Genomic DNA, 25,895 nt, shown 5'->3' with positions numbered 1-25,895 from the left:
GCACCTATGAGACACGCCATTAGTGTCAGTCAATGACATGTGACAATCACAACACAGTTTAAACTTGGCTGTGTTAAGGGGAGGCAAACTGAACACTGACTAGTTTTGAGGGATACAAGTCTGATAGAATAATAGGACTTGAAAGCTCCGGTTCCACGTTGAAAGGTACCAAAACAAAAGGAGCGGAAGTGGTGCATAAATGGGGACTCCTGACTTCATGTACGGGATGAGACGGATACGACGAGAGCCACACAGCACCACCTACAAAAGCGCAAGGTAATGGTTCCCAAAATTTCTGAACCGGTCTAGCAACTGGGAGAAATTCACAAAGTGAGTAAGAACTAGTTACTTACCTTTGGTAATGTTCTTTCTGGCATAGACAATCTAGCCAGATTCCTCATGTTCTGAATATTCCCCAGTTATCAGCACTATCTCTGCAAGATGGAAGGTGGCGCTATGCGGCTCTGCACGGACACGGATTTCGTCCGAAAATGGCACGCGGGGCCTATATAGGCGCCACTCCCCATGGGCTGACATAAGTTGCTTTCGTGACTGTCTTTGCCCCTAGACGCAGAAGCCGAAAAACAAAATGGTAGACAGTGTGCAGATTCCTAGACTTAGGATATTATTAATGAAGAGAGTCCAATCACGGGGAGAAGGGGAGGGTCGATGAGGAATCTCCCAAAACCTTGCTGGGCAAGAGAACAAATAACAGAACGTCAGATTGCTTGGATTAGAGAGGGTCAATCTGTCATGTGCCACACCAAGACACAATATTTATGCACGTTGAGGGACGTCAGGCTGCCAAGTTGACATCAACCACCTTCACAGTATGGTTAAAGATATTCAGCTGTTGCTGATAAATCTCGAAGAGTGAGGTTGGATAGTGCCAAGGCGTGGTTGCAGAATCCTGCCCTGAGACAGCAGGTCCTTCTGAAGGAGGGCTTGTGTCCATGCCCAATGCCGAGCCACTAGGATGACTTAGGCCTGGTCTGTTCTGATCTTCTTGAGAACTCGGCAGGAGTGGTATCGGCAGAAAGAAGCCTGGTTCTACTCACAAGGGAACACATCTCTAAGTGAGAAATGTCTTGGAAACTCAGAAGTGCTGATATTGTGCTTTCTCAGCCATCGTGAAAAGATCGAGCCAAGATTCTACCCGTTTGCAGAAGAGACCTGTGCCACCCTGGTGTAACTGAATTTGTGATCCGGTAGGTGTCAGCAGCTGAGCTCGGCCGCCCTGGCATTAGATGATCCTGCAGGTGGTTATCCACCAGGAAATTCCTTAGTGGTTCAGCCTTTTCCAGAGGAGCAAGTCCCCCTCATACAGGGTTAGTGACCCCATACCACCCAGTTTGTTGCAGAAGCACATGGCTGTGGTATTGTCCATGAGTGCCTGCACCAGCCTTCCCTTGATGGACTTAAGGAAGGCTTTCAATGCCAAGCGGATGGTCCCCAGCTCCACAATGTTGTGGTGGAGTTGGGACTCTGGCAGAGACTAGAGGCCGGTGATCAACACCTCAGCCCAGAAAGCGATGCATCGGTCAAAACGGTCAGCTCTGGTGGAGGAAGGGAGAGGGTTCTGCTGCTGAACCAATAACAGTCCAGCAACACTACTGCAGATCTTTTGCAGTCGCCCCTGAAATATTAACGTGGTGGGTGAGGTCCCCTTGATGTTGGATCCACTGGGACTTCAGATCCCACTGCAGAGCCCACATACGCCACCTGGGGCTATATTACACACAGTGCCTCGTGAGCACCACATGGCCAAATGCATAGACATTGTGTGCCCATGGGGCACTTTGGTAATACAGACCGGGCCCAACGCTTGTGCGCTCACTTCTGTAATACTGATAGTGCTGGTGCACATGTTGCGCCAGTGCTATCATGAGAGGGTGTTCCTTCATTTTCCAGGAGAGCATGGCCACATGCAAATAAGGGAATCACTTTGTCTCTGTGCCCGCACTGTATTATGGACACAGGCAAACATGCAATTAGAGGGCGCACTGAAAGTGCACCACAAAAACGTGGCCCACTGAAAGTGGAACGTGTACCTCCTAAAGGCAGCCCTCTGGGGCTGGGAGGGGGAGAACAGAGGCCCTATGGACCCCTAGACATCCCCCTGCTGGTGGGTGTAGTTACTCACTGTACCTGCCTAAGAGGGGATCTTTCTCCCCTCTTGAAAGTGGCAACGGGTTGCCGCATGCACTGTGAAACATGGAGCAGCTTTTAAACAGCTGCTACGTATTTCACGTCAATGCGCTGCACCGAGGGCAGGGCGAATTTGCAGTTGCCTGGGGGGTGGTTGGATATCAGCGCATTCTTTGTAATATGGCACACTGTCACCATGGCACAAACAGGGAAATTGCACCATATTCATTAAATCTGCCCCTGGTGAGCTCGGCGAGCCGGACACCAAGGCCATCACTCCCAGAACCCTCAGAGTTGACCTCACTGAAATCCAAGACCGAGGCTGAAATATCAGGATCAGAGCATAAATGTCCTGGACTCTCTTCCCAGGGGAAATGTTATGAAACTAAACGGTGTCCAGAATGGCTCCGATAAATTGGAGGGTCTGAGAAAGCGTTAGGTGTTACTTCGGTACACTCAGTGAACCCCCGAAAGATTTGACGTTTGCAGTAGTCTGAAGATGGTTGACTGCCTGAGAAGAGCTCACCATCTACAGCTAGTTCTCAAGGTAGGGTGAAGACTTGCACACTTGACCTCTGAAGGTGTGCTGCCACCATCACTTTGGTGAACACCCAAAAGACACAGGTGAGACCAAAGGGAAGCACATTCAACTGAAAGTTTTTCTGTCCCCCCATAAACTGTAGGTATCAGCAATGGGCCAGCAGGACGGGGAGTGTAAATAGGCGTCTTGCTGGTCCAATGCCAGGGTCGAGGTCAGACAAGACCTGAACCAGGGTGAACATTTTGTATTTCTCCTTCTTCAAGAGGAAGGCACTTAAAGAGCACAAGTCTAAAACAGGACCAAGACATCTGTCCTTGTTGGGCACCAGAAAGTAGTGGGAATAACGTAAGTTCAACTTCTTGCACTGGCACCCCCTTGACAGCCCCTTTGGTCAAAAGGGCTTGCACTTCCTGTTGCAAAATGAATACATGGTCCTCCCGTCAGTCACTGAGAGGATGGTGGAATGTGGAGCGGAAAAGATAGAAAGGGCAAAGTGAAGCTCATGTGAAAGATTTGGTGGACCATATCTGTCTGACACGATTGCTTGCCAGCCCAGTAAGTATCTATAGATTCTGCCTCCCACCAGCAGTCTGTGAGCCAGCAAGGGCACACTAAAGTGGTTTGGTGGGTGGGACTACAGGTGGCACAATAACGGCAAGGGCGATGGGCACCACAGCCTCTACGGCAAAACTTCTGGGTTCCCTGTGGGAGCTTTCCTGTAAGAAACGCCTCGGCCAAAGCCGCAAAAGGAGCCATGGAAATGTTTTATTTGGCAATGTGCGTTGGAAATGCCCAGAGAGCGAGTGATTTCCCTGCCCTCCTTAAAACCCTTGAGAGTGGCATCAGCTTGGTCTTTGAATAGGCGAGTCCCATCAAACAGCATGCCCATCAGGGAGGGCAGGATATTGCAGAAGAACCCACTCGATCGCAGCCACGCAATGGTAATGCTGGTGCTTTGATTGCATGTGAGAAAGTGCCCTCTTTCTGCCTGGTTGCCCCCACTTTTTGCTGAATTCCTGATGTACTTTGACTGAGTGTGCCCTGGGCTCCTGCTTATCAGGTACCCATGGCCTATGTTCTGTCCCTAAAACTGCATTGAAACCTAAACCCAATTGGCATCTCTGGCCACAGGTCAGCCCCTGGTACATTGTACCACAGGTACCCAGGGCACAGTGACCAAAGAATGCCACTAATGGCCGCAGTAATTATTGTGCCACCCTTAGAGGTCCTGTACCTTGACTCCAAGAATCAATCTCTCAGTAACTAGATCCCACACAGGTGGATCATGCACCACTGAGGACAACCTCAATGAGGAGGACAGCCTTTTAGTAAGGCTGAGCAAAAGACTGGATCTAGAGACCAGGTTACAGGCACTAGAAAGAGTGAGCAGCGATGGGCCTATCACCCATCAATGATGGCAGCAATGTACTTAATAAAAATTAATAGCAATCTTATGATCTTAAAATCGCCAAAGGGATTGTCCCTAAATATGAAGAGAGTGATGATATAACAAAATGGTTCACAGCCTTTGAGAGGGCTTGTGAAATGAGAAAAGTGAAGAAGTCACAGTGGGGTCAATCCTTTGGGAACTGTTTGTTGGTAATGAATAGTTTCTTACCTGTCGGTGTAGTTTTGCAGCTTGAAGATCTTTCTGGATTCACTATGCTGTGCATATTCCGCAATCTGGTGGTTGGGTCCGGAATCGTAGTCTTTTTTTTTTTCGTACCCCAGGTGGGCGTCAACGTCCCACCATTTGGTGTACCTTCGGTGACGTCGGCATGCTTCCGGCGGAAGCTCCCACCCTTGGGCGCCATCTTCGGATTCTTTTTTTCTCTTTTGTGTCCTTGTAGTGAATCCACGGCTATGTTTTTTAATCCTTTTTCCAACGTATTTCTTTTCAATGTATCTTGTAAGCTTCAACTTGCTTTCTATTCCATGTGTTTCCACCTTCTTCTCCAGCCTCATCTTTCTGGCGGGGGCGGGTGGGTTCGCTAGTGAATCCAGAAAGATCTTCAAGCTGCAAAACTACACCGACAGGTAAGAAACTATTAGTTTTGCATCGTGAATCTTTCTGGATTCACTATGCTGGGCATAGATTTTGTAGCGGTTTTGTTACTTTTGTGGCGGCTGGGTGGAAGATGAGCGTTGGTTGTTGAATATATGTTGAAGCACTCTTTGTCCTACTTGTCCTTCCTTGTTCATTTGTACATCCACCCAATAGTGCTTAGTGAACGTGTGCACTGAAGCCCATGTTGCCGCCAGGCATATGTCCTGAATTGGTGTGTTGGCCAGAAAGGCAATTCTTGCTCCTTTCTTCCTGGCCGAGTGGGCCTGTGCCCCTCCTGTTAGCTCCTGCCCCGCTTGCTTGTGGCAGAATTGTATCGTTTGTGCGATTCATCGAGCTATGGTGTTCTTAGTCACTGGTCTACCCAGGTAACTGTTTGCGAAGGATACGAAGAACTGTTTTGTCTTCCTGTGTTCCTTCGTCATTTCAATATAGTGCATCACTGCCCTTCTTGCGTCTAGAGCAGAGGTCTTCAATCTGTGGGACGCGACCCCCAGGGGGCCGTGGAGTCCTAGAAAGGGGGATGCGCATTCCCATCGTACTTTTGCCTAGAACTGTCTTAGGCTGCAATCCCGAATAGTGGCATCTTCAGGCGCTCTCTGATTGGAGGACATCGTGAAAGCATACAGCGTCATCGGTGATTGTCCTCCAATCAGAGAGATTGCAGATTTAACATCAGGAAATGCCGGGAACTGGAGCCATGAATATGCTCTGGCGAAACGTCTGGAGTGCTTCAATGTTATTGTTGTTGCTGCTGCCTTGCAATCCTGCTGCATTTCCTGATCTTCCTCGTTGTCCTTGCTGCTGCTGTGTTTTTCCAGCATCTGGTGTCCTTTTCCTGCTTCTTCGTGGTTGCCTTTGAAATACGATCCTGTGGCTGTTTCCTGGTTTCCGTGGCACCTGGAACTTCATGTTCGTGTTGATAATAGGATTTTCTTTAGAGAACAATAATAATAATAATAATAATAATACTGGATTTTATACAGCGCGAACAGCTACCTCTCAAGGAGGTGTCCCGGCGCTAATAGAACACAAGTAACCTGAGGCAAAAGAATGGGAGAGTTAGCGTGGCTGAGTAAAAAGCCACGTCTTTAGCAGTTTCTTAAAGCAGGGTTCGGAGGGGGCCTGTTGTATTGCTTGTGGCAGGGAGTTCCACAGAGCAGCGACGTTGGCTGAGAAGGTCCGACCTCCTAGCCGTGCCTTTTTTGCCCGCGGAACGATCAGTTGGACACGGTCATTGGACCGTAGTACACGGCTTTGGGCATATCTTGGAAGGCGGTTTTTCAGGTATTGTGGGCAGAAGCCATACAGAGATCTGAACGCAAGCGTCAGAGCTTTGAATTTTATTCTGTTGGCGACTGATAGCCAATGCAGGGTTCGGAGATGCGGAGAGACTGACTGCTTGAGAGGAATTTGCAGTAACAGTCTCGCAGCCGCATTTTGAACTACCTGAAGCTTGTGCGTCAGGTATTTTGGAAGGCCAAGGTATAAACCATTGGCATAGTCCAGCCGTGAAGTGACAGTTGCGTGAACAACAACAACAATGTTTCTCTTTCACATTTATTTGATTTGGAGGCACTAACAAACAGGAATTATTTGGCACGTACACTGCCAGTAGTTACATTAAAACCTTGAAAAATACATAACTAATGAGAGCAGATGTTTTAGTGAGATCTGGTGTCTCACAAGAAAAGCAACGAACGCTGCCAGTGTTTTTAGATCACATTTCGTGTCCTTTGCTATTAAATAGTTTCTCTCTCCCCTAAATCAAGTCCATTCTTACTTTCTCTCCCCGTTCTTGTTTCCATCTAATATCTTTCTTCATTACTCCTTGTATTTCATTTTTTTCTTGTATTAACCGCAAAGATATTTTACGCCAAAGTATTTATATGAATGAAAGAGTGGGGGGAAGAAAAACGGAGAGAAACAGAGAGCGAGACTGAAGGTGCGAGGAAACAGGGAGCTCAATCAGGACAAAAAAAAGACAAAACCAGGGATGGAGAGAGAATACAGGAGGCGTGATAAGGACATGGATAGAGAGGGTTAGCAGAAGAGAAAAGTGAGCAGTGGGAGAAAGTACAGAGTGCCTGAGGTGGAGGATAGGTGGCAGGCATGTTTTCAGAATGGCAGGGAAGGACGCAGTGTACGGACAGAATGTGGGAGAAGGGCAAGATCGAGAATAATGGGGTACATTTGGAGGGTAGGGTGGGACAAAGAGAAGGAAACGGGCAGAAAAGTCAAATAAGGAATTGCCATTTTTCTGCACACACTGGAAGCTCTGAAAACCTATTCTCTTCTCCTGTATTTGGTCCTGCACAAAATGTATTTCAAAGGCCACCCTCTTAGTGTAACAAAGAAAGCCATTATCTTCTCTTTCACAAAATGAATCCATGTGCTGACTCTCAAATAATGAAAAAGTGGAGAGTGCCTAGATGATTTCACACAGGTATCCCTGAATTATTTCTGAGTACCTCTAGAGCAGGCGTCTTCAATCTGTGGGGCGCGACCCCCAGGGGCGCCGTGGAGTCCTAGAAAGGGGGTTGCGCATTCCCATCGCACTTTTGCCTGGAACTGCCTGAAGCTGCAATCTGGTGTCCTTTTCATGCTTCTTCTTCGTGGCTGCCTTTGAAAAACAATCCTGTGGCTGTTTCCTGGTTTCAGCGGCAACCAGAACTTTGTGGAACTTGTAAATAGGCTGTCCCTGCCCCACCTCCTCCACCGTTCCCTGGCTTTTTAATGCTCAGACCCACACACAAGCATACACGCACGCACACACACACACACACACATTCTTAACTCCAAAAATTCACGCCCACCCTTTCCCCACTGGCCACTGCTGTCTTTGGAATTACTCTGCTAAAGAAAGTCACACAACAATAACACAAGGTTGGAATAGAGAACACAGGCTGGAGAGCATTTTATAGGTTCAGCCAGGCACCTGCTGACATGCCTTGGCTGTGCTTTCAGATCTTTTATACTTTGCTTGATATCACCAAAAACTCTGCACTGTGTTTTATGGCTATTTAAACATTTTCTAAATATGTTATTAGTACATGAGCTGGTACTGTGTTTCTGTGTTAAAGTCCAATTTTTACACATTTCCATTCTCTTCCATCCTCTGCTTGAAACCTCGTCTCTCCTTCCATACAACTTTGTCTTTTATTTTCATTTCTTTCTTTCACCTTTGTCCTGCTGCTGACGTCACCCATATAATGTCAAATGTGCAGCATCACCATAGAAAGCCCAGGTGGCGCCTTCACTGTATTTCTGTTTGGAAGATTATCCATGGCAGGGGTATGGGGGGTGTATTATGCCCTCATCTCCTTGCCAAACTTCCTGTCTCTCTTCCTATCTCCTCTCCCTTAAAATCCTTCAGGTGGCTTCTTCACGTCCGGTTTTGTTTTCTCTACACCTGTCCTCCCACTCCCCCCACTGCCATCATGTCCAGGGCAGGCATGGCTCTCTGTTTCGCTATATAAGTGCATTTCCCACCATCAGGATCAGGTGGGTCCTGTCTCCTCATCTCTCCAGTGGTCAAGATCTAACTCTGTCTTAGACAAGGTCTATCCTTCTGTTCTGAGTAAGGAGTGTCTCTCTCACACTGGGGCTCTCTCAGGTGGGTCCTGCCCTCTCACCCCTCCAGTGGGTCTGCCAGGGCCTAACTCTATTCCACAAGGTCTCCCTCTGGTGTCTTCCACAGTTGGGGTCTCTCGGTGGGCCGTGTCCTCTCATCCTCCATCTGGTATGGCAAGGCCTTGTGCTCTGTGCCACAAGGTCTCCCTCTGTTGTGAGTAAGGAGTGTCTCTCCCACACTGGGGCTCTCTTGGGTGAGTGCTGCCTTCTCACCCCTCCAGTAGGACTGCCATGCCCTGGTTCTGTTCTACATGGTCTCGCTTCCATTATCCAACATATTAACCACGGAAACTATGTTTTGACATTAATGGTTTTCTGGAGAACAATTTTTTAATTTGCCTCAAACTTCCTGTAGAACCTCTCTGTAGAGAGGAACACTGTGTTGCCTGTTCTGCCTGTTTATTTGAACAAAGTATTGCTTTCTGGGAATTGTAGTCCTCCACTGTTTAAGATCAGTTGGATTGCTGCACCTGATAATAATAATAATTTGTAAAAATGAAATCCTGAGAATGGATGCATGGACCCTCTATTACTAATGTCTGAAAGGCTGCACAAAAGTTAGTGTCAATCTACTTACTTTTCATTGCATTGTGTTATGCACCCTCCATTATTACCTTTAATAAATAGATCCCATGGTGTTTGGCCTTCATTCTGAAATCTAGATCCATAGTGACCTGGTAGCATAGTGTAATTTAGCGTACCTATGCAAACTAGGGTTCTTTGCGGAGCTCTAAGGCTGGCTTCAGAGCCTGGCCTCTCGGTAAAGAGGGATGCAATGTAGTTCCCTGGAAAAGGTTAAGTAAGGTGTGACCCTGAAGAGGCAGGACTGGGTGGTCTGCTCCATAGCACCCCCCTGGTAGTATGGAGGCTGTCCATGAGGAGTAAGCAGGTGGTGGTTTGCGTCCCAATTTTTATTGATGGAGCAGAATGAAACCTGGGGGAGGGCAAGAAGCAGTGGCAGTTGGCATGGACCCTGAGAAACAGAGATGGGTAGGTGAGTCTATTCTTCTATTCTAGATACTGAATTGTCTGTGGTTGCCTTGTGGGCTGTGGCCCAGGTCCTGATCTCCGAGGGTAGCACCCTGAGACAGAGAAAGTAAGGACTAGGATGCAGGTTTCACCTGCAGCAGTGAGGCTTAAGGAGGGTAGTAGGAGAGTGGGCCATGCTTAAAAAGAATTGCAGAGAAACATTTTCTACTCAAACCAGTCTCTTGCTGTCTGTATTTATCCATATTTATTTATCCATATTTTTTTTGTTTTGTGAATAGATTATTGTTATGTTTGCTGTATCTTTAAGAGTGTCCTACTTGATTACATCATTATTGGAATGATTACATTCCAATTGCTGAGAACTCAGTTGGCTGTTACCTTTGCTTGTTGATGGTTGTACATTAAAGCTACTCTACAACTTCTACTTCTTCTGGATTGAGTGCTTTTATCACTGGCGACGAGGGTCAAGGCTTGATTATGGACAGGCACCTGCAACTATCAATTCCCCTGCAGGTGGATTGCTTATTGGACTTGTTTTTGACAATTTTGGATTATTCTGGACAGTTTGGGTCTACTTGTTCTGGATGTACAACTTTACTTGGACACTGTACTGTCATCTTATTGGATTGGATTGGATTACATTGGATTTTTGCTGAAACTCCTGTACCTTTCAACCTCTATAACTATTTCGTTTTCTGAAATTTGGACTGCTTCCCCTTCATCGCGTTTCTTTGTGAAAAGCTCCTGTTAACTGGCGATCTGAGAACACACTCTACCTTCGTGTGTAAAATTTCGGAAAATCGTATGTATCATCACATTATCTAATTTGGATTTGTGGGGCTGATGGAGGTTTCACCGAAGTGTCCAATGATTACTCACTTTGTTTGGGTTTAAATCTTTCTCGCGTGAGACGACGCGAGCAATCTGCACGCTCAAGCTCCGTGTTCGGTGCTGGTGTCTCCATTCTTCTCCTCTTGATGCGAGGAACCTGATGTCTACACGTAACGTCCAACGTCATCGCGCTGGCGGCCATTTTGTTATTGCCATGACAACAGTTTCAGCGCCGATGCGCACGGCTGTGCATCGGTAAATTTTAATATTACTCGTGTCCCCGTACCATTTTCAGCGCCGATGCACAACTTGTCTATTTCCACATTTACTTAACAGATAGTCGTGCACTCATACTTTGATGCCTGTCGCGTTTTAGCAAATTACACTGCCAAAATAATATAATACACACATCAAACAATTGGCATAATAGCACAAATACCTGTTGAGAAATGGAACAATTACTTTAAGCAAATCTCAGTGAGCTTTATAACTCCCTATGCTGGCAATATGTACAGCTACTGGCCTGAAAGTCCATAAACTCAGCATAGAGTCACCCTAAAGAAGCCAATTATCTGCATTTTTCCACTTTTAAAAGTAGATACAGACAGGATATACAATGTTTTCTATCTGTAAAAATCTGTAAAAACGGAAAACATGAGCACCAATTATGAGGAGTACTAAGTTCTAGAAATTTTTTTAAGGAGGGGGTCCTCATGCCTGAAATTTTTTGATAGGGGGTTCTCGGCATCCAAAGGTTTGAAGACCTCTGGTCTAGAGTGTGGAGCGCCCTCTCAGCGCTTGTCGTGGGGTTCTGGAAGAAGCTAGGAATTTGAATACTCTGATTCATGTGGAACCTTGACACCACCTTTGGCATGAAGTGCGGGCCTGTTCTCATCACGACCCTGTCCCTGTGTATCTGGATGTAGGGTTCCTGCAGTGTTAGTGCCTGTAGTTCGCTCACCCTGTGTAGCGAGGCGATTGCTACCAGAAAGGCCGCTTTCATAGTCAGCATTTGCAGTGATGCCTTGTGGATGGGTTCGAAAGGTGCTTTCATGAGCTCTGTCCGTACCACATTCAGGTTCCAAGCCGGCAGCGACATACTTTTTGGTGGCGCTATTCTCTTAGCCCCTTCCAGGAATCTTTTTACTACCCTTGATGTGAAGAAGCATCTCCCAGTCTCTCCCCTTGTGTATGCCACAATCGCTGCCAGGTGTACCCTCAGCGAGGATGAGCTTAGCTTGGCTTTCAGTAGGTGCGTGAGGTATCTCAGCACCGTTGATTCCTTGGTCAGCTTCCTCTGCAGCTTTTTCGTGCTGCACCATTGAGTGAATCTTTTCCATTTTGCCCCATAGCATTTGCGTGTGCTGGGCCTCCTTGCCTCTCGCAACACCTGCAAGGTGCTCTGTGGGAGCTTTAGGTGTGCGAACTCTTAGTCCTCAGGAGCCAAGCCGCTAGGCTGAAGCCCACTGGCTCTGGGTGTTGAATTTCTCCGTTCTGCATGGAGAAAAGGTCCTTTCTTTTTGAGAACTTGTGGGGTGGACCCTGCGCCATCTCCATAATCTGTGAATACCAGGTCTGCCTGGCCCATTGAGGTGTCACCAGGATCATTGTCATGTTGCTTATCCTGCACTTGTTGAGCACCCGGGGGATCAATGGTATCAGGGGAAAAGTGTAGGCAACTGTTTTTGACCAGCTTATCCATAAGGCATTCCCCTGGGATTGTTCCTCTGGTTGTCTGGATGCAACGTACTGGCATTTTGCATTCTGCCGTGTTGCAAACAGGTCTATTGTTGGGTTGCCCCATTTCCTGAATAGTGTCTCTGTTTCCTGATTGTTGAGTTCCCACTCGTGGGATGCTGAAGTCTGCCAACTGAGCCAATCCGCCTCCACATTGTCCTTCCCTGGTAGGTGTATGGCCAGCAGATCTAATTAGAGTGGTATTGCCCATCTCCATATTTCTTGCGCTAGGCTGGACAGAGGGAACGACTGAGTCCCTCCCTGCTTGTTGATGTAGAACATCGTTGTTGTGTTGTCCGTTTGTATCAACACCTTCCGTTTGTACAGCTGTTGCTGGAAGGCCTTCAGGGCGAGTAACACTGTCTTCAGTTCCAGGTAAATGATGTGTCTGACCGCATCCGTTGGTGCCCACAGGCCCCTCACTCTGAGACTGTTCATGTGTGCACCCCATCCCTTCTGGGATGCGTCTGTGGTGATGGTCACTGTTGAGTTAGAGGCTTCCCTACTGGAATGTTCTTCTTGGTCCACCACCTCATCTCTTCCTGCACTTCGTGTGTTACAACCACTAGATCCTCCCAACTTCCTGTAGCTTGTGATCATTGTTGTTGCAGCCATTCTTGGAGTGGCCTCATGTGTAGGCGTACATTGGAGACCAGGTGTATGCAGGACGCCATCATCCCCATGATATTGCTCGCTGTCCTCACTGTCAGAGCTTGCCCCTTCTGGTAGTGGCGAGTCTCCCTTAGTAGGGTGAGTGTCCTCCTTTCGCTGGGCAACACCCTGCATTGGATTGTGTTGATCTGAGCCCCCAGGAAGATCTTCACCTGCTCCGGCTCCATTGAGGATTTTCCCCAGTGTATGGAGAATCCCAGGTCCATCAGCGTGTTTGTGACTTGCTGTGCATGTTCCTTGCATGTTTTGCGAGAGTTTGCCTTTATCAGCCAATCGTCGAGGTAGGGGTACCCGTGGATCCCCTCTCTTCCCAGATGTGCGGCCACTGCTGCGAGGCATTTTGTGAACACCCTTGGAGCGGACTTTAGCCCGAAAGCCAGGGTTGTGAATTGGTAGTGATTCTGGTTTACTGTGAATCTTAGCATGTGCTTGTGCTGCCTGTTCACTGGTATGTGCATCTTTGAGGTCCATGGTGGACATGAAATACCCGTCTCTTATTTGTGGGATGACCTCCTGTAGGGACGTAATCTTGAATTTTTGAGTCTTTATATGTTTGTTTAGGAAGCGTAGGCCCAGGATGGGTCTTAGACTTTCGTCCACTTTTGGTACCAGGAAGTAGTTTGAGTACACTCCCCTGTTCCTTTCTCTTAATGGGACCGGTTCGATGGCTTCCTTTAGGAGGAGTTCCTGAGATTCTTCTCGGAGCAGTGTTAGTTCCCTTCCCGAGTGCTCTTTTTTTCTTTGGTTACCTGCATGGCGGCCTCTTTTCCAACTCTATGCAGTATCCGAACGGTATGATGTTGAGTATCCACTTGTCTGTGGTTATTTTTCTCCATTCCTGGAGGAACAATCTTAGTCTGCCACCCACTGGTGCTACATGTTCCTTTGTGTCTTGTCCGTGTAACCCTCTCCCCTTTGCTTTTCTGTGCTTTTCCCCCGGAGGGCTTGAGTGTGGGAGCACATCCTTCCGTGCGAAGTCACTTAGAGGGGGGTTGCTCAACGCCTCTCCTTCTCTGGCCTCAGCCGTTTCCCCTCCCGCGAAAGGACTGGCCCCTGTTCTGGTAGTGCCAGGTCTGCTTCTGCTGGACCTGCGGGCCCTGATTGTCACCCTGGTGGAACGCCTGGTGCGATGTTCCTGGCGGGTTACCACCTCTTCCGTTTGGCCTCCTTGCCTGAGTGCCTCTTCTCATCCCTCTGCATTGCAGGGCCCCCATGGACCTTGCTGTTTCGTTATCCTTCTTCAGTTGGGTGAGCTTCTCATCAACCGGGGCGCTGAACAGCGATTCTCCGTTGAATGGAGTGTTCAGGATGTTGTTCTGAACCTCTGTCTTGAAGCCTGAGATCTTGAGCTAGGCTTGCCTTCTCTCTGTGATTCCTATAGCCATCAGTCTGCTGGAGGTTTCTGCTTCGTCCAAGGCTGTCTACAGGCACGAGTTTGCGATGTTTTTTCCCTCTTCTACGAGGTGTGTGGCTTTCTGCTGGAATTGCTCTGGGAGGTGTTTGAGCAATTGCCCCACCTCGTCCCAATGTTGATATTGGTGCCTGTTCAGGAGAGCGTTGGACTTTGCCATCCGCCAGTGCATTGCAGCGTTTCTTTTGATTTTTCTGCCTGTCAGGTCCATCCTCCTGCTCTCCTTGTCAGGTGGTGGCCCAGATATTGTCGGGACGTTGGCCCTTCTCCTTGCCGTTGCAGCGATAATTGAGTCTGCTGTGACGGACCCCTTGATGTAGGGAGGGTCCTGGGAGGAGAACTTGTACTTCTTCTCTGTCCTTGGCGTGACAGATCTGCAAGTGCCTGGTTCCTTGAACTCTTCCTTCCCTTGGTCCATGACACTCTTCAGCATGGGCAGGAACTGGCTCCTTGTCTGCGTGGGGAGCAAGGTTTCCAGCAAGAAATCTGCTTTAGGCTTTTCTTCCTCCAATTTAACCCCATAAGCTGCCTTCTTGATGACCTCATTGTAAGCCCCAATGTCATCTGGCGGCAAAGGCCTCGAGGGGTATGTCTCCACAGCCTCCTCCGGGTTTTCGGCATCGATGTCCTGCTAGTCCAGGTCTTGAGCCGTCGAGGATCCGAGTCGTAGCTCGAACGCTGATCCCCATATTCCCCCTCTGTGTAATAGAGGTCTTCCTCTTCTCCCTGATCCGAGTGCTCCGGAGTTTTCGGCGGCTCTTCGGCGTCGAACTCCTCGTGCTCCTCTACCTCGGCAACGGCCGTTGCGGGCTTAGAGGGGATCCTGTAGCTTCTCATCTTTTCTTCAAAGTCTTTCTTCCTCTGGAGGATGTTCTCCATCTCGGCCTCAAGCCTTCTTTTCTTCCTCTCCATCTGCGCGGCATGCTCTGCGTCGAGCGTTTCGGCCGCCCTCTTCGATGGAGTCGTCGACTTCGAAGTGGTTTTCAACTCCGTCTCCCTCGAAGTCTAGGTTCCTTTTTCGGGGATCTGCTTCGACGACCTTGGCTTCCAGACCCAATGGCGGGAAAAAGAATCTGAAGATGGTGCCCAAGGGTGGGAGCTTCCGCCGGAAGCATGCCGACGTCACCGAAGGTACACCGAATGGTGGGACGTCGACGGCCACCTGGGCTATGAAAAAAAAGAGAAAAAAAGACTACGATTCCGGACCCAACCACTAGATTGCGGAATATGCACAGCATAGTGAATCCAGAAAGATTCACGCTGCAAAACTGAAGATACAGACTCCTGACCCTTACAGGGGCAGATGCTGGGTCTTATGACCTCATGAAGAAAACTCAGATTAAGGGATTTGAACTCACAACTGAGGAATATAGAATTAGATTCAGGGGGGGCTCCCAAAACCAATACTGGATTGACTTTGTAGAACACTCAGTTAAAACACTAGATGGTTGGTTAACTGGACACAATGTGAATGATTTCAAAGGAATTTATAACCTGTTTATGAAAGAACATATTTTAAGTAATTGCACTAATGAAAAGTCATATCAGCATTTGGTAGATCTAGGTCTAATTTCTCTCCAAGAATTGGGAAAAACAGACAGACCAACCACAGGGTCAAGACAAGGGTGACAAAAACAACCACTATGGGTGACCAAAAGAAAGGGGTCACAAAACCTCCCCTGGGGAAAGGTGGTTAGAATCCCCAAGTTAAAAAGCCTGAGTCTTCTAAAGGGCCCCAAAAACCTGCACGGGGGCGGGCTCCCAAAACTCCTCCCAGCCCAATAACAGGGGTATGGGGGAAAGAAATGTGATCCTTTAAAGGCCTGGTGTAACAACTGTAAGAAGTTGGAACACTTAACTGGAGATGCTGTTTGCCCAAACAAGAAGGCCCCCAGTCCTACTACATCTACTCCTGGGGTAGCAAGTCTCCAGATGGGATCAACAGGGTGCCAAGAGCAAATCGGGTTGCACACTGAAGCAGTTCTAGTTTCAGAAGAGGAAGATGAGTTTGCCACTGTGGCTGTGTGGCCACTCAACTTACAAAAAGTACTTACAATACCCTTGGATTAATGGAACTAGGATAGAAGCTCTGAGGGAGACAGGTGCAAGTGTCATTATGGTGAGAGACACATTTGTTTCCCCTGAGCAATACTTGATTGGGAGAACTTACCCAGTCACCAATGCTGACAGTGTTACCACTAACCTAACCATGCAACGGCTATGGTGACATTAGACTGGTTGCAGGGGGGGGGGAAGGGGGGGGGGGGGTGTGCCTGAAACAGGTAGTGGTCTCTCCAAAGATACCAGCTGCATGTCTGCTTGGCAATCGGAGCATGGGCTGAGGTTGAACTTAAAAACCATGAAGCAATGTTGGATATCCCTGAATTGGTGTGTGTAAAAACAATAGCACAGAGCAAGAGACAGGGTGAAAAAGAATTGTTGGAGCCTGAAAGTATGGCCCAACCTTCCAAGAGAAAAGGTAAGAAGACTGGGGAACCAGCTTCTGTACAGCAAAAGGATCAGGACCCCTCTCCTCAGGTAATGGACTTGGACACCGCAGAGGGAACTGAGCCCATGGCGCTTTACCCTTACGAGGTTGAACTCTTAGGCCCAGGGGGACTCTCTAGGGAAGAGCTGTGCATTGGACAGCAGGACTGTCCAACTCCTGAAAGCCTGAGGCAGCAAGCTGCTGTACAGGAAAAGGGAGAGGTCAGTGGTACCCACAGAGTTTTTTGGGAAGAGGGGCTACTGTACACTGAGGCCAGAGACCCCAAACCTGGAGCCACTAGGAGAGCGTTAGTGCCTCAGAAGTACAGGGAGTTTCTCCTAACTTTAGCTCATGACATCCCCCTAGCTGGACATCTGGGCCAAACTAAGACTTGGGAAAGGCTCGTTTGCCACTTTACAAGCCCCCGATGCACCAAACAGTAAAGGAGGTTGTCAGCTCCTGTGTCACCTGTCAGATCAGTGGCAAGACAGGTGGCCCCTCAAAGGCCCCCCTGATACCACTACCTGTGGTCGGGTTCCCTTTGAAAGTGTAGGTGTGGACATAGTGGGTCCACTTGAACCTCCCACAGAATCAGGGAACAAATTCATTTCAGTGGTAGTGGATCATGCCACTAGGTACCCTGAGGCAATTCCCCTTAGGACTGCTACTCAAGGCACTCATTTGTGTCTTCACTAGGGTAGGGTTTCCTAAGAGGTGGTTTCAGACAGGGGTTACAACTTCATGTTTGCTTACCTAAAACAAATGTAGAAAGAGTGGATTCTGGCTAGGAGATGACCAAACATGTTCCGAGTTAATGTCATCAGAGTTCCGGTTAGAGGTAAGGGGAGCACCGGCTGAGGAACTTCCTTGTCTCTTATCGTATTGGTCTCGAGCGGTCGAGGAAGAGGGCTTTGAGGAGCTTTTTGAATATTGGAAACAAGGGGGTCATTCTTATGTGGGGGTATGGTGTTCCAGATTTTGGGAGCGTTTCCAGCAAATGATTTGGCTGCTGTTTTTTGCTTATGAGTTTTCAGTGGGATGAGTATCAGAGTGTTGGAGCTCCAGAGGTTTCTGGTCTGGCCGGCCCTTTTGAATTTGTTGGCCAAGTATTCAGGTTTACCTGTGTGCAGGGCTTTGTGTGTGAGGCAGCCTGTTCTGAAGCTGGCTCGCAGCTCAATTGGGAGCCATTTAAGCTCTCTGAGCGCGGGAGAGATGTGGTCAAATTTCCTGGTACCAGTGGCCATCCTAACAGCTGCATTGAGGATTGTCTTCAGGGGGGGCAAGGTGTGATTTTGCTGTTCCAGTCAGGGCTGCAATCCCGTAGTCAATCCTGGAGAGCACTAGTGCCTGGGTGGCTTGTTGAAGGTCTTTGTGTGGGAGGAAGGTTTTTTTTTATTTTGTTGAGTAATTTCAAGTTGAGAAAGGCATTTTTAGCGGATATGGAGAAATGTTTTTTCATATCCAATTTAGGGTCTAAGGTGAACCCTAAGGATTTTACCGAATCAACCAGGATGAGGTTACAGTTGAGGGCGTCAATGGCTTTGAGCCATTCTTCAGTTTGGGGGTTTTTGGCTTTGTTGGAGAGGAGGAGAATTTCCGTTTTCTCTTGGTTGAGTTTCAGGTGGTTACTTGCGAGCCAGTGTTGAACCTCCTTGAGCGTGGCGTTAAGTCTCTGGATGTCATCGATGGAGGTGGTTTCTAGATAAAGCTGCGTGTCGTCAGCATATAAGTGAAAGGGGATGTTGGATTTCCTGAGAAGAGAGGTAAGGGGTTCCATATAGATGTTGAAAAGCTGAGGGGAGAGCACTGATCCTTGTGGAACACCCCTGATGACAGGGTGGAGGTCAGACTCGAAGTTTTTAGTTTAATTTTTTTGTGAGCGGTTGTGGAGAAAGGAGGGGAACCAGTGTAGGATCGGCTCTTGAAGACCAGCCCTTTCTTGTAGCATCTTGATGAGCAATTTGTGGTCAACTGTATCGAATGCGGCCAATAAGTCTAGGAGGATGAGGAGGCAGCATTGATCCGAGTCCAGTAACTTGAGTAGTTCATCAATGACATTGAGAATTGCGGATTCGGTACTGCAGCCTTTTCTGAACCCGTATTGATGGGGATCTAGGAGATTGATTATTATTCAGGTGTTGGGTCAGCTGAGGGAGTACACAACCTTCTAGGATTTTGGACAAAAAAGGTAGGTTCGATACAGGTCTGAAGTTGTTTAGATCCTCGGTGTCTAGCCCTGGCTTTTTTAGCAGAGGCGTGACTTTGCCTACTTTGACGCAGTCCGGTACCATTCCAGAGCTCAGTGAGCGGTTAATAATCTTGCACCATAGCGGGGCCAGGACAAGCTTCAGGTCTTTGGCCAGGTGCGGGGGTAGCTGATCCAGGGCGTGTGATGAGGGGTTGGCAATGGAGATTAATTTGATTAATTCTGCCTCCTGGATGGGAATGAAGGAGGACCAGTGTTTAGGTGGGATCAAGGAGGTGCTATCTTGCATTTCAGGTGGATTGTTCTCGATAGAGATGAGATTTGAGCCAAGTGAGAGATCTATCTTAGCGATTTTGTCATCGAAAAAGCTGGCGAAGTTGTCACATGGTTCTTTGGATGCATGTATTGATGATGTCATGGGCTTGGAGGTTTGAATCCTGATGATATTGAAAAGCTCCTTGGGTCGATTTTTTGCAGTGTCTAAGGCAGCGCAGAAGAAAGTATTTTTGTCCTTAATGTGCTTCTTGTCAGACTTGCGGGCTGCTTGGAGTTGATCTCGGTGGAGGGCGGAGGGATTGTTCCTCCAAATTCTTTCTGTGGCTCTTAGGTGTCTTCTTTCTTCATTGATGTCGGTGGTGAACCATGATCTGGAGGGAATGGTCCTGGATCTTTTAGTTTCGAAGGGGCAAGGTGGTCCAGGGTGAGCGTCATATTTGAGTTATATAGAGAGATGAGATCGGTGGTTGAGAGATGATCAGAGATGTTGGGAAGTAGCGAGTTGATTCCTTCTTCTAGGTCAGCTCGAAGGACTGGGCTGTGTTCCTGACCCATTTGGAGGGTCTTGCTTGGAGTGTTGAGTAAGGCCCGCATGGTTGATGTGAAAAAGAACTAAGTGGTGATCGGACCAGTCTACAGGCAGGATGTGATCGATGGAGACAGCATTGCTTTCGGCAATAATTGTGTTGAGGGTTGCTCCTCTGTGATGGGTTTCTACTGAGCATTGTTGTGTCAGATTGTTTTCTAGTAGTAGGTTGTTTAAGGTTTGGATGAGCGAGTTGGTTGGTTCGTTCCATCTTAGATTGAGTGGCCCGGATTATATTGTTGGAGTTACCGAGTGCACAGTGGGCACTTAAATCGGAAGGGTGAACCCCGAATTTGGTGGAGTTGCCTGGGGGGTGGTACAGAAGATGGCAACGTGTAGGCCTGGTGTCATCGGTTTTAATGTTGACTGAGAGACATTCAAAGGAGCTGTACAAGCAGGAGGGAATTTCCGTGATGCAGATGTTATTCCTGTGGATGATTGCTAAACCCTGCCCCTTTTCCTCGGTCTGTCTTTGTTTATCATTGAGAATCCAGGAGGCACCCGCATGTCTATGCTGGGGAAGGAGAGATTGTTGAGCCAGGTCTCCGTGATAAATGTTATGTCTATTTCCTGTGAGAGGATGGTTTCTGCTAGTTCGATTGCATGTTTATGGGCCCATCTGCTGTTAAGGAGCATGCAGTTTATGTGGGTTTCCACTTTGCTCCTGTTCTCTGAGATTGGGCTCTAGGTAGGGCGGATAGGAGGGCTGGGGGTCTCGGGTCTCGCACAGGGAGGTGTTCTCTTCTAAATCCCGTAATTACATGGATCGTAGATTTGGGAGAGGAATTAGTAGAGGGATTGTAGGATGAGGCTAGGTGTGCCACTTCCTGAGAGGAAAGTGAGGTAGTGGCTTTCTCGGTCTTTTGTATCGATTATCAATTCCCTTTCTGTTGGGCCAGGGTTGGGATCTGGGGGGTGGGGGGGGGGGCATTGGGCTCGTTGAGGGGTGGTATCTTGTCATGTTTGGGTTGGGTGAGAATAGATGGGGCAGTGGGTGCCCTGGATGGGATTTCGAGTCATGGCAGGATTGGATAGGGTTTCGTTCAGACTTCGGGTCAGGATTTCTAGCTGAGTCTCCAGTAAGATGAGGCGTTGCGTTGTGTTATCCAAGGAGGGAGGAAGATTATCTGGTGCAACATACCCCTTAGGGGAGGGGGGATTTTCCATAGGGGGGAGGATGACTGGGGCAACATGGCCTTTGGTTGATGGTGGGGGGGGGGGGGGGGGGGGGGGTGTCCTTGTCATGGTGGATGTTGAAGGAGGGGTGAGTGTCCCAGTCGTGATGATTAATGAGGGAGGAGTTGCCTGGTTTGATACTGGGAGGGTTCTTGGGCAGGGGGAGTGCTGGCTTCTGCCGGGCATCAGTTCTCGTGTGGCATGGGGACAGGGAGGGGCTGAGGGGAGGCTGCGCTTGAGGTAAGTGCCCGACCTTGGATTTGAAGAAAGGGAGAGAGGGGGGCCTGGGTGGGCGAGCCGACTACCAGTGGGGGTGTGATCGTTGTTCGGAGGTGCAGAGTTGCCGTGGGTGCCTCGGGATGATGAGGAAGGGAAACTCGTCGAGGATGGGAGGTGAATCTGGTGCCTCACCTGTCGTGAGAGGCTCACTGGGGGGAGGGATGGAGCCGATCCGGTTCGAGAGGTGATCGTGGGGGGGCTTTTTTAATGAGAGGAAGAGGGAGCCGAAGACCTCAAGGTTAACACTCTTGGCCTGTATTAGGACTGTGCCGTTCGCGTACATGGTTTTGGTGGTATTACCGTTCGTCGTCTGGTTGTTCGGGAGTGAGGTAGTCAGTTTGCGGCTGTGGGATGTAATCGCAGTTTTAGAAATGATGAGATGTGTGTTAAAGATGGTAGTCCAGTTGTCGGGACTTTCAGTATGGAAGATTAATTCCATATGGAAGTGGTAAGGGCCTACGAATAGTGTCTCGGGGTGTTGTCTGATCAGTCTATGTTTGAAGTGTTTCTTCGCTTTAGTAGAGAGGTAGGAGGGGAAAGTGATTCAAAAGGAGTTTGGTCCGTGGGATATCAGGTAGTTGGGTCGAGGTGCCAAGTTTAGACATGGGTCCCTTGCTCACTTTGCCACTGGATTCAAGCTAGCCTGGCTGATTAGCCAGAAACCGGTCCCAGGATGCTTGTTTCCGGTCCAGGGAAGACATGGCTTGGCAGTTCGGGCTGGACTGTTCCCATGAGGCACAGGGTCAGACTGATTTGCATATGGCCATGTCTGAACTGGGGTGGCGGAGTGAGCTAAAGAATGATGATGGATTAAACCCAGATAAGTTGACTGAGGGGTTAGTGCTTGCAATGTTCAACACTCTGCCCATCATCCCCTTTGGTTTTGCTTTGTTCTCCCTAAATTGGCTGGGTATGCCCAGACGTGGGTCCATTGCTCACTTTGCCACTGGATTCAAGCTAGTCTGGCTGATGATGGCTGATTAGCCAAAAACCAGTCCCAGTATGCTTGTTTCCGGTCCAGGGAAGACATGGCTGGGCAGTTCGGGCTGGACTGTTCCCATGAGGCACAGGGTCAGACTGATTTGCATATGGCCATGTTGGAACTGGTGTGGCGGAGTGAGCTAAAGAATGTTGATGGATTAAACCCAGATCAGTTGACTGGGGGTGAGTGGTAGCAATGTTCAACACTCCGTCCATCATCCCCTTTGGTTTTGCTAAGTCCATTCTTAGACACTGTAAGTGCAATGCTGCCAATAAGAGTATATGGTGCTGGGAGATCGTCATTATGAACTCCACAGCACCATTATGGCTACACTGAAAACTGGGAAGTCTGGTATCAAACTCCTTGGCACATTAAACCCGCACTGATGCCAGTGTGGGATTTAATGAAAATGTCCCCAGAGGGCATCTTAGAGATGCCCCCTGAAAACGAACCTATCACAAGTGTCCAGGCAGAGTGGCTGCTTTCAGCCGCCTCCACCAGACATGTTTCTGGACCCCTGGGTTGAGAGCCTGCTGCTCACTGGGGCCGGAAACAATGCACATCCTGGGACAAGCTGCCAAGCCTCCTCCCCAGGATTGGCAGGGTTAACGAAGGGGAAGCTTCAAAGGCTTGCCGCCTTTGTGTGCTTCCCCGGGCCACTCGCTGCTCTCAGCAACTGGGCCCCAATGGTTCTGAACCCCACTTAACCGGAGAACCGGCGCAAAAAACAAGTGAGGAATGGAGGTGTGCCCACCTCTGCCAACTTCACCCCTCAAGTGGGGGAGGCGAGGTGAAGCACAACTTTCAGTTAACGCCATCTTGAAGATGGGGGGACTCAGCCAATCAGGGACAGGCTCATGCCCCCTTCCCACTGGAGGGGGGTACCCCTGGGAAGGGACCTATTGGTCAGTACCTTTACGTACTTGTAACACCCCTAAATCTAGTATTTAGGGGCACCCCTGAACCTTGCTTCCTCAGACAAGAATAAACTACAAGAAGAAGAATAAGGACCGAACAACCATGCAGTAGCTAACAAGAGGAAGACGCGCACTGACTTGGCCCTGGTCGTACAGGCCTGTGTCATCCTCGGACCTGCTTGTGAGGAATCGCGGTGTGTCCTGCAGCCAGCAACCTTGAAAACCCCTAAGGACCCGCCTGCCTTCAACCCCAAAGACTTTGTCTCCAGTGAAAACTGATTTGTTCACATGCAACCTCTGGCCCTGGCCATAAAGCACAAATACACACCACTCTGCACCCGCCAGCCACGGCCCGAGCGGGAAAACACCACGAGGGGGTCACCCCAGCGGTCCTGACCTGAGATCCGGCGACCCCGGACCTGCCTCCAGTCGACGCCTGCAGCCGAAATCCAGAAGGTCCCCTCAACCACGACCAGGAGCTGGTAAGAAGATTCAACCCCAAAAGGCACCCCAGCACCCGACGCCCCACGGCCTTGTGTGCCCAATCCGACGGGGCCTAACCGACCCCTAACTTCCCAACTTACCTCTGAAAGTGATGGTTGCACCCAGGAGTCCTTCGTCTCCCTGCCTGCAGTGCTTTTACAAACCAGAGATTCTCCATTGGAAACAACCGGGCATCCGACCTCGAAACAGCACCCTAGGGCCGCTGAGGGTGCACCTTTGGTGCTAATTTGTTTCCCCATTTGCCCTGAGCTAAAGTCCAGGAGCTTTGCTCCCACAGCCCAATGGCCTGCTCATTAGCCCCCTATCCCCTGTTGGATAACATTGGATCTCAGCACGGTGCACACGGCCACCCTAGTGCTGCTAAGGGCGTAACTGGAGTGCATATGTGAGTAAAGCCTAGGCCGTGAACCAATGAGGTGAACAATAAACCTGTACCAGTCGTATAGGGAACAATCAAGGGAATACAAATTTACATAAAAAACATGTTTTTAATTGTCATATTAAAAATCATATAGAAACTGAACAAAAATCAGACTATATGATAACACATATATACACAAAATTAGACCTATACATAAATAAATAGCAGCATGTATACACAGGTTACATAATCTAATTAAAAATACATAAAATCAATGCCAGAATTGCTGGAAAACACTAGAAAAACTTGACGCGCGTTTCGGCAGAAATAGCCTTCTTCAGGAGTAACCAATGGTATATCTGGAATTATATTTACAGAAAGAAAGAAACCAAATATCAGTTATACAGGTTCTTATATTCTTAATTAACTAGATACAATACAGTATCAATAGAAGACACATTACAGTTCATAAGTAACAATACATTGAATGTACTTGACCCTCCCTCACACGAACCAGTTTAGTCTGTACATTTATTCACTCTGTGTCAAGAGATTGACAGATTATATTAGACGATTGTACAGTATTTGCCTAAAGGAGTACATAATATTATAAGACTATTAAGAGTTGTGATAAGGGTGGAGGTATCGTGTTGATAGATACTGAGACATATGAACATAAAATGAGAACTATGCTTGCGGACACTACTAATTACTCTCTAATCAAAACCAACCCCCTGATTTCTATATCTAAAAAAATCCTTAATCGCACTACTAGAGCACTCTCGGCAGGAGAGATTAACCAAAAAGAATTTGACTATTTAAATTACCATCAACATAATACAATAATAATAATTTGTATTCCCTTGATTGTTCCCTATACGACTGGTACAGGTTTATTGTTCACCTCATTGGTTCACGGCCTAGGCTTTACTCACATATGTTGTTACCCTGCCCTAGGAGTTTGGATTACTACCCAGGGGGGTCCTTTTTTTCTTCACATAACTGGAGTGCAGCCTTGACCCTAGGGGACCCCCGAGTCTACCCCTAGATCCTCAACTCCCACTGCCAAATACTCACCCTAAAACCGATAACACCATTCTTCTCCATAGGATAACATAGAAAGTTTTTCCAAGAAAAACAGTCAAAGTGTGGAGTTTGAAAACCTAAAGAAATTCTTTAAAATTGCACTAACAAAAACAAGTTTACTTACCTATTTGCAGGAAAAGTCCCAGAATAGTATCCAGGTATACTACTCCGAGTAAGAAAGTTATCTCAAAAGTAACTTACCTGTAATTTTACTGAAAAGCCCATTCAAGTCTATGTACTGTATTTACAAAGTATTGCATCTTTCTGAAACCATACTGTAAGTCAAAACAAAGTGCATATTCTATTACAAATCCAAAATGTATTACAACTGTACATTTACTGCAAAGTACTTATCACTTACCTGTGTCAGGCTTGCTTGGTTCTAGAAAATAAAATAAAAGAATATTTTTATACAACAACAATTGATCTGAAATTCTGTCTTTGGTGTGTGTATTCATTTGCTGACTGAGTGTGTATAACAAATGCTTAACATTGTCTACTGATACTAACTTACTGCTCGACCACACTACCACAAATAGAGAGTGAGGTGCTATCTATCTTTACCTCTGCCTACCCTTGGGGATCCACTGGCCTGTGCACATTATACCTTAATTTGGTATAGTATCTACATAGACAGCTTCCTACACTGAATCATAACAGTCTTGAACTGCCTGAGATAGCACAGGGCTAAGGTCTTCGAGCTCACCAGAGAGCATTTGTGCTGCCGAATCCCAGAGGGTGTGTGAGTAGCATCCCAACAAACAGCTGATGTTAACAGGTCAGAGGGCAAAACAGGCAGAAGAAAAGAAACTTTTGCCGAGTGTTTGCACTTGCTTAGAGTCCCCGTAAGGGAAGTGGTGAGAAATGTGTTGGGATTAGAGTGGCTGGTAGAAGCCTGCACCACTAGGTTTTCGGGTGAGGGGAGCTGCAAATGAAAAGCCAGATTGCCAGGAGAAGGGTAATGGTACCTAGCAATATGTCAATGAAATGGAGGACCAGAACAATG

At 48.0% G+C, this 25,895-nt stretch overlaps 1 protein-coding gene across 4 annotated transcripts in view; it reads right to left on the bottom strand.

Annotated features, from left to right (window-relative positions):
• QSER1 (glutamine and serine rich 1) overlaps positions 1 to 25,895 on the bottom strand; it is a 771,358-nt gene that overhangs the window by 291,113 nt on the left and 454,350 nt on the right. The gene's annotated exons all lie outside the window — the stretch shown is intronic.

The sequence above is a fragment of the Lissotriton vulgaris genome, chromosome 2_1 (genome assembly GCF_964263255.1).
Source record: "Lissotriton vulgaris chromosome 2_1, aLisVul1.2, whole genome shotgun sequence".
In the NCBI taxonomy this organism is placed as follows: Eukaryota; Metazoa; Chordata; class Amphibia; order Caudata; family Salamandridae; genus Lissotriton; species Lissotriton vulgaris.
Note: the sequence above shows the minus strand (reverse complement) of the source record. Positions and strands in the feature narration are given on the sequence as shown.